Below are 12,019 nucleotides of genomic sequence, written 5' to 3' on the forward strand. Positions count from 1 at the left end.
GCTACTCAAGGGCAGCAACCTGCAAGTGACTGCTTTCCTAACGATACTTAGATTGTATCACAAGCACTGTTTAAGAATTATTCTTAGTTGTTGGTGTTAGTCCAACATTTGGATTTGAGGTGTGTTGAGGTGTGTATTTTTACTTTAATTTTTAATTTTTATTTTTTTAAATTTAATTTTTTATTTTTTAAAATTTACATCCAAATTAGTTACCATATAGTGCAACAATGATTTCAGGAGTAGATTCCTTAATGCCCCTTACCCACTAAGCCTATCCCCCCTCCCACAACCCCTCCAGTAGCCCTCAGTTTGTTCTCCATATTTATGAGTCTCTTCTGTTTTGTCCCCCTCCCTGTTTTTATATTATTTTTGTTTCCCTTCCCTTATGTTCATCTGTTTTGTCTCTTAACATCCTCATATGAGTGAAGTCATATGATTTTTGTCCTTCTCTGACTAATTTCACTTAGCCTAAAACCCTCCAGTTCCATCTATGTAGCTGCAAATGGCAAGATTTCATTCCTTTTGACTGCTGAGTATACTCCAGGGTGTGTGTGTGTGTGTGTGTGTACACCACATCTTCTTTATCCATTCATCCATCGATGGACATTTGGGCTCTTTCCGTACTTTGGCTATTGTTGATAGTGCTGCTGTAAACATGGGGGTGCATGTGTCCCTTCGAAACAGCACACCTGTATCCCTTGGAAAAATGCCTGGTAGTACAATTGTTCGGTCGTAGGGTAGTTGTATTTTTAGTTTTTTGAGGAACCTCCATACTGTTTTCCAGAGTGGCTGCACCAGCTTGCATTCCCATTTATTTTTACTTTTAGGTATGGTGCTTTAAAAGTGTTACATTATTCAGAAAAAAAAAAAAAAACCCATTGGGCTGTTTATATTCAGTTACCAATTCATTAATAATCAGTTACTTAAAGTAATCCTATTTTGGGGCCCCTGGGTGGCTCAGTCGGTTGAGCGTCCGACTTCGGCTCAGGTCACGATCTCAGGTCCGTGAGTTCGAGCCCCGCGTCGGGCTCTGCGCTGATGGCTCAGAGCCTGGAGCCTGCTTCCGATTCTGTGTCTCCCTCTCTTCTCTGACCCTCCCCCGTTCATGCTCTGTCTCTGTCTCAAAAATAAATAAACGTTAAAAAAAAAAATAAAGTAATCCTATTTTCTAATATTTTATCAGTTTACTGAATTGTAGCTTATTCATTTGCTGAGTTATTTGGGATTCTGTCATGATGGAGTGAATGTGGGCATTTGTCTCCTTTCCCCAAAACTAACCATGGAGAGATGACAGAAGTAAGAGGAAACCATGGATCTGAGGAAATAACTAAAATCATCAAGAAAACCTAAATCTCTTAGCTTGGTATACAGGCTAGCTTGAGGAATTGAGAGAAAATACATTGTTTTAAGGTTTTTTCCTTTTAAAAAGTTTTGTTTTTGACTTGACTTCCTCCACATGCCTTAAGATGTTAATTGCTTACCCCTCTGCTACAGAATCCGTATCAGTAGGATCCTGTCAGGGGAGGGCATAAGCCTTGCTGGGGTGAGGAGCTAATGAAAACAGGTATCAACTAACCAGCAAACCCAGAGACAGCACTCCTTCCTCCTAGAACTTGCAGATTGTCCCTCCCGAGTTTGCCTTCTCCCAGTGTTGCTGCTTTTAAGAGTTTAAAGGCTAATCCCTTCCAAAGGAATTGCCTTGTTGTAGGTAGCAGAAAGAAGTGGTCAAGAGTGATTATTTGGTGCCTATGGCTCATCTCCTTCATCTTTTTCAAATTTACCAAGAGGAATAATAGTAGGAATTGGTTTTTTGGCCATTTTTCACACATGTTTCTAGATCTTCTAACTCCTATCCTTTGGTGAATATGACCTTGTAGGCCAAAATGATTAGATATATGAAGAGTATAGCCACTGCTGGAAACACAAATATAATAATGAAAATGATAGCAATAAATAGAAATAAATATACTCAGCAATAAAAGAGGACAGTACTAGTATTAAGTATAAAAAGAATAAAGTAGAAATATTAGATATGACAAATATAGTAGTTGAAGTAAAGAACTTAATGAATTAGATAAAGAGCATGAATACAAGTGAAAAATGCTCTGATGAACTTGAAGATCCTGTTGAGGAATTCCTCTGAAGGCAGAGGAAAGCAGAAATTGAAAATATTGAGAAAGCTAAGAAATATGGAGGACAGAAATAGTAATGCCAACATTAAGATCATAGTATTCTCTGAAGGGAGAAAAGATATTGGCAGAGAGAAAAATATTCAAAGAAATGATGATGGTAAATAACTCAGAATTAAGAAAGAACAGAGACTTTCAAGGGTTAATAGGATACCAAAGATGAAAGGTAAGAAAAACCTAAAGATAAAAAAAATCCAGCACATCTTGATAGACTAGTGAAATTTAGGAATACCATAGCCAAAGAAATCTAAACTTTTGGAGCAAAAGAATTGACTGTCCACACATTAACATGAATCAGACTAAATTACCTGTTTAGCCCTGAGGTTCTCTGTTATTCTGCATATTTGAGGTTAGGGAAATTATTTGTGTAATATATAATTCAAAACTTGAAAAGTAAATTCATTAATTCATATTGCATTTGATAAACTATTTCCCAATGTAATAAGGGACATATTTTCTTTAGAACCTTACTTCTTGAAAACAGATTTAGGGTGGCTGATCAAAATCTATAATTTTGTGATTTTGTATAAATATTTGAGAAAAGTTATTTTCATTAAAGAATTCTATCTCTCCTTTTTTGGGGGGGTATAGTTCTATTTGACCTCATATTGGGGCAAGAAATGTGTTTTTGTAGCCATAGATGTAAAAGGGATGATTTTCTGTTTCTAGTAATTGAATATGACACAAGTAATTTTCAGTTGCTCTTCTTTGTGCTCTTAGATTTTAATTATTTACATTGTCTGTTATCACTGCTTGTATACCCAAAAGAAGTCATACTCATTTTTGGCTCAGAAATCCTCTGTCTGGTAGAAATATAATGTAAACCACATATGTAATTTAAAAATTTCTGGTATCCACATTAAAAAAGTTTTAAAAGGATGAAAGTAATTATACTGTATTACATACATACAAAATATTATGTCAATATGTAATCAATATACAAACTTTTTTTTTAAGTTTACTTATTTATTTGCGGGGGAAGGGCAGAGAGGGTGGGGAGAGAGAATCCCAAGCAGGCTCCATGCTTAGTGTGGAGCCCAGCGTGGGGCTCGATCTCATGACCCTGGGATCATGACCTGAGCTGAAATCAAGAGTCAATCACTTAACCAACTGACACACCCAGGCTCCCCTTAATGAGATACTGTACCTTCTCTTCTCCATAGTAGGTCTTTGAAATTTGGTGTGTATTTTACAGCATATCTCAATTTAACCACATTTTAAGAACTCAATACCACATAGAGCTAGTAGCTACCATACTGTCAGTGCATCCCTGAAACAAATGATGGTTCAGCATTCTAATTGTTGGGTGGCGTAAGAGCTTTTTGTAAGATTTCAGTTGCTGTAAGGAATCTTAGAACTGAATGCTCTTGGAGCAAGTGATATTTATATCCATTAATTGTAGCTAGTCATGAAAAGGAACACCAAGACTGCAAGACACTATTTGGTTGCTATAGTTTTCAGGGTAGAAATTATGTTAAAACACAGAAATGTGTAGAATGTTCTGAGTCTGACTGACTGGTTTTATAGTTTTACTTCTTAAGTCCAGATAATTCTGATTGTCCAACAGGCAGTTCAGATTTAACATGGGCAAAACTGAACCTTGACCTTTCCTTCCAGATTCCTGCTCATATTAGTGAATGGTATTTCTGTTCTTTCCTGGCACAGGGGCCAAAAATTCTTTCTTTGACTTCCAGCTAGAACATTGATGAAAAGTCACAGTCTGCTGTTGCAAATGTCCACTTGGCTTAAATCATTAGTCCTCCATACTTTCACTATGAAGTGTCTATAATAAAAAAAAAAAAAAAGTCTGCTGAGCACTTTTATGTAATGTTAATGTCACGTAAAAAAAAAAACTCAGTGGAGATTTAGGACAAATATATGTATTTTTCAGTAGTTGACTTTAAAATTCTGTCAGCTGTCTGATAGTTCACATGCCAACACTGTTGAAGCCTCTTGGTAGGACTGATTTAGTTTGTGCTGGCATTCATTTACATTTGATTAAAATGAACAAGCTGAGAGGGCAATGTAAGTCAGGCACAGACAGCAGAACAGGAAAAACCAAGCTTTGCATTTGGTATACTGTGCTTTGTACAGGCGATCTTGTGGCCGTTTGTTTAAAGCACTTTATTAGAGAAAGTAAACTTGAAGAAGTGTAAGATGCAGATCTCTATCCCTCTCAATTTTAGAACTGTTGATGATTCTTTAGTTGCAACAAAATGGATTTTTATGTCAAGATTGGCTGCTTTAAAATCATACTGATTTGGGCCTTTTTGTGTGTAGTAAGATCTTTGGGAACTAGCGTTGCCTAGGGGTTTTTGTTCCCTTTCTCTTTTCCTAAGATATGTAATAAAACATAAAGATGTCAGATATAAAGGATGGCTATTGCTCAGACTTGTCCTTTGCTTGTCTGGTTATCCATCAAACACTATCAGCCTGATTGTGCCAGAAAGTATGAAATAATGTCATTTGAAAGCAATCAGTCAAATGATGTCAAGGTCTTTTAAAAGTCTCAACTAGCTGTTCTGATATCACAGGATGTTTTACAAATATGATATACTGAAATGATTACTCTTAGGAAATGTATCTTTAAACATGCTTTCTTTACCCCTTTCTTGATTTCATACCTTGTGCTTTGATTCAGATGGGATAGGTGAACTTAATAGTATGTCATAGTGGTCTAGAATCCAAACCCTGTATACTATAACTTGCAAGAAATATTAGCTAGGGTCCATTCCATCACTAAAATATCAGCTTATAGTTTGGGGCAGTCAGAACAATAGGCAATTTTTATAGCCACATTATTAAAAAACAAAAAAAGAAAACCTTCTCTAGCTAAGCCAGCAGGTAAGGATTCTTTCAGTTCTGAGACCAGCATTTCTTCTTTACCATAGAATCTAGTAATTATCTCGAACCTCAAAAATAATAGAAAAGGTCATAACCTGAAAGGAAATAATAAGAAAAATACCTGTTTTTCTTAGGAAAATAGAATTTTGCATGCAGTTTAAATTTACTACGTGATTTAAATTAATAATGAAATGATTCGTTTTTATATACTAAGTAAATTAAATTCAGGAGCTTGGGTCTGTGTTCTTAAAGGGATTGTATATTATTTGAAATGAGAAATGAGAAGACATCATTGATTCAGGTTGTTACTTGTGATGATGCCTAATTTTGAAAAAAATAAAAGGAAGAAAGAAAAGAATAGCATTTGGGGTACCCTGCTGTGTTTGTTGAAGCATTTCAAGATACATTTATTTCATATTCCTACTTCCTTAATCATATTGATGAATTTTGTCTCTAAGTTTATGATAAACCCTTTTGAAAATGCATCTTATCTGATAGAATACTGAGGTGAGAAGTCCAGTTGGCATTGTTTAAATAAATGTCTTTACCACAGTAAAGAGATTATACTTTTCTATTTCCTTTTCATAATTAGAGTTTGTCACTGATTTTTATGTCCTAGCAATGGAAATTATTTTTCCTATTCTGATTTGTTTTCAATATAATCAGAAGTTCTATAATTAATCACAAGACTCTAATTTTGTGTAATTGGAAGCTAGTCAAATATGTTAAGAAGCTCATGTCAGAAGGGCCTAAATGTACAAATTCTTTATTAGAGGATACAAATTATATAATAGTTTTATTTTATTTTTTTAAGTTTATTTGAGAGAGAGAGAGAGAGAAAGCATGAGTCAGAGAGGGGCAGAGAGAGAAGGGGTGGGGGGAGAGAGAGAGAATCCCAAGAAGGGCCCATGCGGTCAGCACAGAGCCCAATGGGGGCTCGTACCCCTGAACCATGTGATCATGACCTGAGCCAAAGTTGGACACTTAACTGATTGAAGCACCTTTTAGAGGAAAACTGTAGGACTTAATGAATCCAAAAATAGTGCAGTATCTCGCTTCAGGTTAGAGAAAGAAGCTATGAATGAGATGTGAAGGAGCACTGGGCTTTTTTTACATTTAACTAAAAACACTTGCTACATCTACAAAGTCAGAGTCTCTATCAAGGAAGAAATCAAGGTGTTTTAAGACAGCAAGAAAATTAGGTCATAAAGGCAAGAAAAAGTAGCTGAAGTACTAAACAAATGAATACATTTTGCAGCATCTGTTAACATAAATGTTAGAAATATGTTGTTAGCCATCTGGGGCTACCATACTTGAACTATACATTTGGATCAGTGATTTGAAGTTCAGCTGTGGAAGGAAATGGAACTCTTAAGTATCCTTGTTGATCAGTTGTTTTTAACAACCCAAGACCCTCCATTTCTTCAAGTGCCTTCCCAAGGACAGTGTTTTGTCACATAATACATCGCTGTTACTGATGCTTTAATAAAAATCCTATCCACTCCCTCTTTTTAAAATTTATTTTGTTTTATTTTTATTTTTTTATTAATTTAATTTATTTTTTAAATTTACATTCAAGTTAGCATATAGTGGAACGAAGCTTTCAGGAGTAGATTCCTTAATGCCCCCTACCCATTTAGGCCACCGCCCCCCCCACAACCCCTCTAGTAATCCTCTGTTTGTTCTCCATATTTAAGAATCTCTTCTGTTTTGTCCTCCTCCCTGTTTTTATATTATTTTTGTTTCCCTTCCCTTATGTTCATCTGTTTTGTCTGTTAACGTCGTCATATGAGTGAAGTCATATATTTGTCTTTCTCTGACTGATTTCACATAGCATAATACTCTCTAGTTCCATCCATGTAGTTGTGAATGGCAAGATTTCATTCTTTTTGATTGCCGAGTATACTCCATTGTGTGTGTGTGTGTGTGTGTGTGTGTGTGTATACATACTACATCTTCTTTATCCATTCATCCGTTGATGGACATTTGAGCTCTTTCCATACTTTGGCTATTGTTGATAGTGCTGCTATAAACATGGGGGGTGCATGTGTCCCTTCAAAACAGCATACCTGTATCCCTTGGATAAATACCTAATAGTGCAATTGCTGGGTTGTAAGGTAGTTCTATTTCTAGTTTTTTGAGGAACCTCCATACTGTTTTCCAGAGTGGCTGCACCAGTTTGCATTCCCACCAGCAGTGCAAAAGAGATCCTCTTTCTCTGCATCCTTGCCAACATCTGTTTGTTGTTGCCTGAGTTGTTAATGTTAGCCATTCTGACAGGTGTGAGGTGGTATCTCATTGTGGTTTTCATTTGTATTTCCCTGATGATGAGAGATATTGAGCATTTTTTCATGTGTTAGTTGGCCATCTGATGTCTTCTTTGGAGAAGTGTCTATAAATTCTTCATAGATTTTGGATACTAACCCTTTAACTGATATGTCATTTGCAAATATCTTCTCCCATTCTGTAGGCTACCTGTGCTTTTTATTTTGATGAGGTCCCAGTAGTTCATTTTTACTTTTATTTCCCTTGCCTCCGGAGACGTGTTGAGTAAGAAGTTGCTGCGGCCAAGATCAAAGAGGTTTTTGCCTGCTTTCTCCTCGAGGATTTTGATGGCTTCCTGTCTTACATTTAGGTCTTTTATCCATTTTGAGTTTACTTTTGTGTGTGGTGTAAGAAAGTGGTCCAGGTTCCTTTTCTGCATGTCGCTGTCCAGTTTTCCCAGCACCACTTGCTGAAGAGACTGTCTTTATTCCATTGGATAGTCTTTTCCTGCTTTGTTAAAGATTAGTTGGCCATATGTTTGTGGGTCCATTTCTGGGTTCTCTATTCTGTTTCATTGATCTGAGTATCTGTTCTTGTGCCAGTACCATACTGTCTTGATGAATACAGCTTTGTAATACAGTTTGAAGTCCGGGATTGTGATGCCTCCTGCTTTGGTTTTCTTTTTCAAGATTAATTTGGCTATTCGGGGTCTTTTCTGGTTCCATACAAATTTTAGGATTGTTTGTTCTAGCTCTGTGAAGAATGCTGGTGCTATTTTGATAGATACTATCCACCCCCTTTACTACACTCCCTATTGCTCTATCTCTACTTCCAAGTGTTAGTAAAAGTCCATGTCAACGGAAAAAGAATTCTTGTAGAAAATTAAAATATGTACTTAGACATACATATCTTTTGTGTGTCTCCACTTTACTAATAAACATAATTGTAGACCCTTTGACATTAGTTTTAGATTATTTAATAAATTTAAGTATGTAAGTGTAGTGCAGAATGGATTATGTTTAATTAAAATTTCCAGTATCAGCAGTGGTACATTGTTTAGTAATATTTAGAATGGAGATAAGATTGCCAATGTAATGTGTAGCTTATGTCTGCCATTTATACCAGGAAACAGACTCAGCAGGAACTTAAAGAATTGTGGACTGTACTACTTAAAGAAGATAAATAGCATGCACTATGAAAGCCACTCTTCTGTCTGGGCAGTCTTTTAAACATTTACTAGAAGCCTATAGATGCAGTTGGCAATTTCAGTGCATATAGTACAATTTATGTGCATATTTAGGAAGCTTTATGAAAAACTTCCACATAATATTTTGCCTAAGATTCATGGTTACAAATAACAAACAGAAAAGGAACAGTTTGGTTTTGGAAAACCCAGATAAGTATATTTCTTACATTAAATGGGAATTTGAGAGATGTAAATTTAACTAAATATGGTATAGATGTTTTGGGAGACAGAAATGATGAATGAAAATGTAATGAATAAGGAACTTTAGAACTTCTGTTACTGCCTCACAAATTTATTAAATGAATGAAAAACTTAGGAACTTAAGTGATTTTTAGAGTCTTTGCATATAAAGATTTATGTATGGCTGAACAAATGTCAGTTCTGTCTCTGTGTAATTGTGGTACTTATACAAAATGAGAGAGAATGTGGCCAGTGAAATCCAGCAGGGGCCAGAATCCTCTCAGCTGACTTCCCTATCGCAAATGTAGCACTGGAGATTTCTCTCAGGGAAGCTGTAAAGAGTATAGATGTGGTATATTATGTTTTCTAAAGCTTTAGGATGGCCAAATATTTAGGACTAGATATATTAGGGAATGTAAAAAGTATATTTAGGACAGTAATGGTACTGTTTTACTCAATGGTGAAGTAAACATCTCTATAGTAAAACCAAGAAGGACAGGTTCTAGAATCAAATGCAAATTTTGGATGAGTATGTAAGACAAATACATGAGGCTAAAAAAAATTTGGTGCTTAGGACACAGAGGTCACCTGTTCCCTTTACTTGGGTGTTCCAGGTGTCTTTGGCTGAACAGTTTATGAAGCCCTCATGTGCCTTGGGGATAATATCACTTTTAGGGATATTGTGAGGATAACAGTCTGTATAGAACTTCTAAGAAAATGCCCTGCATGTAGTAAAAACATGAGGAGAGCTGGCTGTGTTTGCTGTTGCCTCCACAAGAGCAGTCCTTTAAGAAGACAAACAGAAGTTTGACAATGCATTATCTCTTGGGTGCCAACATGAAAAACAAAATGTGTCAAATTCCACTTGCCAGATCTTTGTTTGGCTTGTGAGAAGTCTAATTGTGAAACTGCTTGCTATAGTAGCTTGAGAATTTTGAACCAAAATTATTGGAGTATTTTAGAAGTAAAATGATTTTATAGGTGTTTTACTTTATGGAAGAAAATCCAGTGATCCATGTACATTTATCACTGCATATCTCTTAATACCTTTTTTTCCTTGCTCAAGCAATTGTTTTACATTTCTAAGTGATGTAGAGCATCAGTAAGGTGCTTAGGTTAGCCTCTGAATAACAAGCTTCTTTTCACACCATAGGTTTCATGATAAAAAATCAGCACTGGGATGTCTGCTTGCGTTATTCCCAGGTTTACTCTCTCAGTTCTTCATATCATCCAGACCCCTGAACTGGAAATATCTTGTTAACTCTGCACTGTTTAATATTCTTTGGCAATTAAACTACTTGGGCATGTTTAGAGCTCAAATGAAATCTATGCGTTTTGCTTGACAAGGTTGTTGGTTGGTTTTTAGAGCCTACATATTGAAAATCATGTTTGAGGCTACCTGATAGGGAAATTTTCATGTACTGAAGCATTGTACTGATGAAACCAAGTCTGTTTTGAAGATCAAGTAAGATAATGTGTGTGTGAGCCCAGTGAAAACCAGAAAGTACTGTGGGCATCTGAGCACTAGAGTGTTAGGATTAGTGATGAACAGCATCTCAGGCAGCCAAAGGGGAACATGAAACTGGGCAACAAACTTGGTTCCAGGAGGAAGGGGGAATATAATGTGGGTTCTCACAGTTTGGGATTTGTAATTGGGATCCATTGCTATTATAAGAAAATGGAGTTCAAAAAGAACAGGATTTTCCATTGGTTAACATCAATGAAGTTAAAAGAGCAGCTGCTTCTAAAAGTTAATTTTACTTGGCATCTGCCTTGGTCCCAGTAATAAAAGTGATAGTTCTGTTCAGCAACCTGTGCTCTCTAGAGCTATATCTTTTGTTGCTGTAAGGCCTCCATTTAAATAAATTGTTGCCTTTAGATTTCAAAAAAGTTTTTTCAACCTATAAATTTTTATCTCTTAGAATTGAGGTATAAGCATAATATATGCATCTTCAATTTAGAAAAGTGTTAGTATTCTAGATTTTGAGTTGGTATTCGTGGGTGAAGTAAGGTGCAGTGGAAGCCATCTCAAATCTTGTATGAAATGAGACTATGAAGGCATTTTGAAAAGCATTCCCACTTGTTCTTAATTTAAAAACACACCTGTTTAAAACTTGTGTCCACACAAAACCTGCACGTGGATGTTTATAGCAGCTGTATTCATAATGGCCAAAAGTTGGAAGCAACCAAGACATCCTTCAGGTGGTGAATAGATAAGTAAACCATGGTACATCCAGATGATGGAATGCTAAAAAGAAGTGAGCTGTTAAACCATGAAAAGACATGGAAGAATCTTAAAATCATATTGCTAAGTGAAAGAATCCAATCTGAAAAGGCTACATACTCTCTGATTCCAACTATGTGATATTGTTGGGGAGGAAGGATTTCTTTCCCTCTGGGTCCTTCTGATATGAGACAGATCAATGGGGGAAAATTCAAGTTAATAGCATATGTATGGGGAATCGATATGGACGTGGAAATTCTGAAGACAGCGTGACAACGCACTGCTTGTATGACCTAAGGAGATGGATATGGTCTGAAGACACATAGGGGAGGAAACCATTAGCAGGAAGTTGAGGAGATGTTTGCAAAACTAAGGTTGCCCTGTTAGGTAGGAAAGTTTCTTAGGTAAAGAGGAATCACTGTTAATAACTCTCTATCTAGTATACGCAGGCAGTTGAAGGGGAAGTAAAGAGCTTTTCCTGAATCTGCTGGGTTTTGATTGTTTTGAACTCAACATAATGTTTATGTCCAAGTGGCCCATCTTGGGGTGGTCTGCCTGTGGCCCCTACAGTGTTTTAGCAAAGGCAAAACTAAGGACACAGCAGAGTAGAAAGATAAGTGATTGCCAGGCATTGGGGAGGAGAGGGGAGAGGAAAGGAAGGGATGAATGGGTGGAGCACAGAGGATTTTTAGGGCATTGAAACTGTTCTGTATGACACTAAAGTGGTGATACATGTATTATATATTTGTCCAAAACCATAGAATGTATAGCACGGAGAGTGAACCGTAATGTAAACTATGGACTTTGGGTTTGTCAACATAGATTCGTCAGTTGTAGTAACTGTGCCAGTTTCATGGGGGATGTTGGTAATGGGGGAGGTTATACAGATGAGTACATGGTAAATCTCTATATCTTCCTCTCAGTTTTGCTGTGAACCTAAAATTGCTGTGAAAATAAAGTCTATTAAAAGTAAAAAAGTAAAAAACCAAACCAGAACAAAAAACACTAAATTTGGTGTCTTTGTCATTTGTGGATATATATAAATGCCACTGCCCTAATATCACTGGAAGA

The 12,019-nt window shown here is 36.3% G+C and overlaps 1 protein-coding gene across 2 annotated transcripts in view; it reads left to right on the plus strand.

Annotated features, from left to right (window-relative positions):
* PRIM2 (DNA primase subunit 2) overlaps positions 1–12,019 on the plus strand; it is a 349,495-nt gene that overhangs the window by 164,057 nt on the left and 173,419 nt on the right. The window lies entirely within an intron of this gene.

Source organism: Panthera onca, chromosome B2, assembly GCF_046562875.1.
Source record: "Panthera onca isolate mPanOnc1 chromosome B2, mPanOnc1 haplotype 2, whole genome shotgun sequence".
In the NCBI taxonomy this organism is placed as follows: domain Eukaryota; kingdom Metazoa; phylum Chordata; class Mammalia; order Carnivora; family Felidae; genus Panthera; species Panthera onca.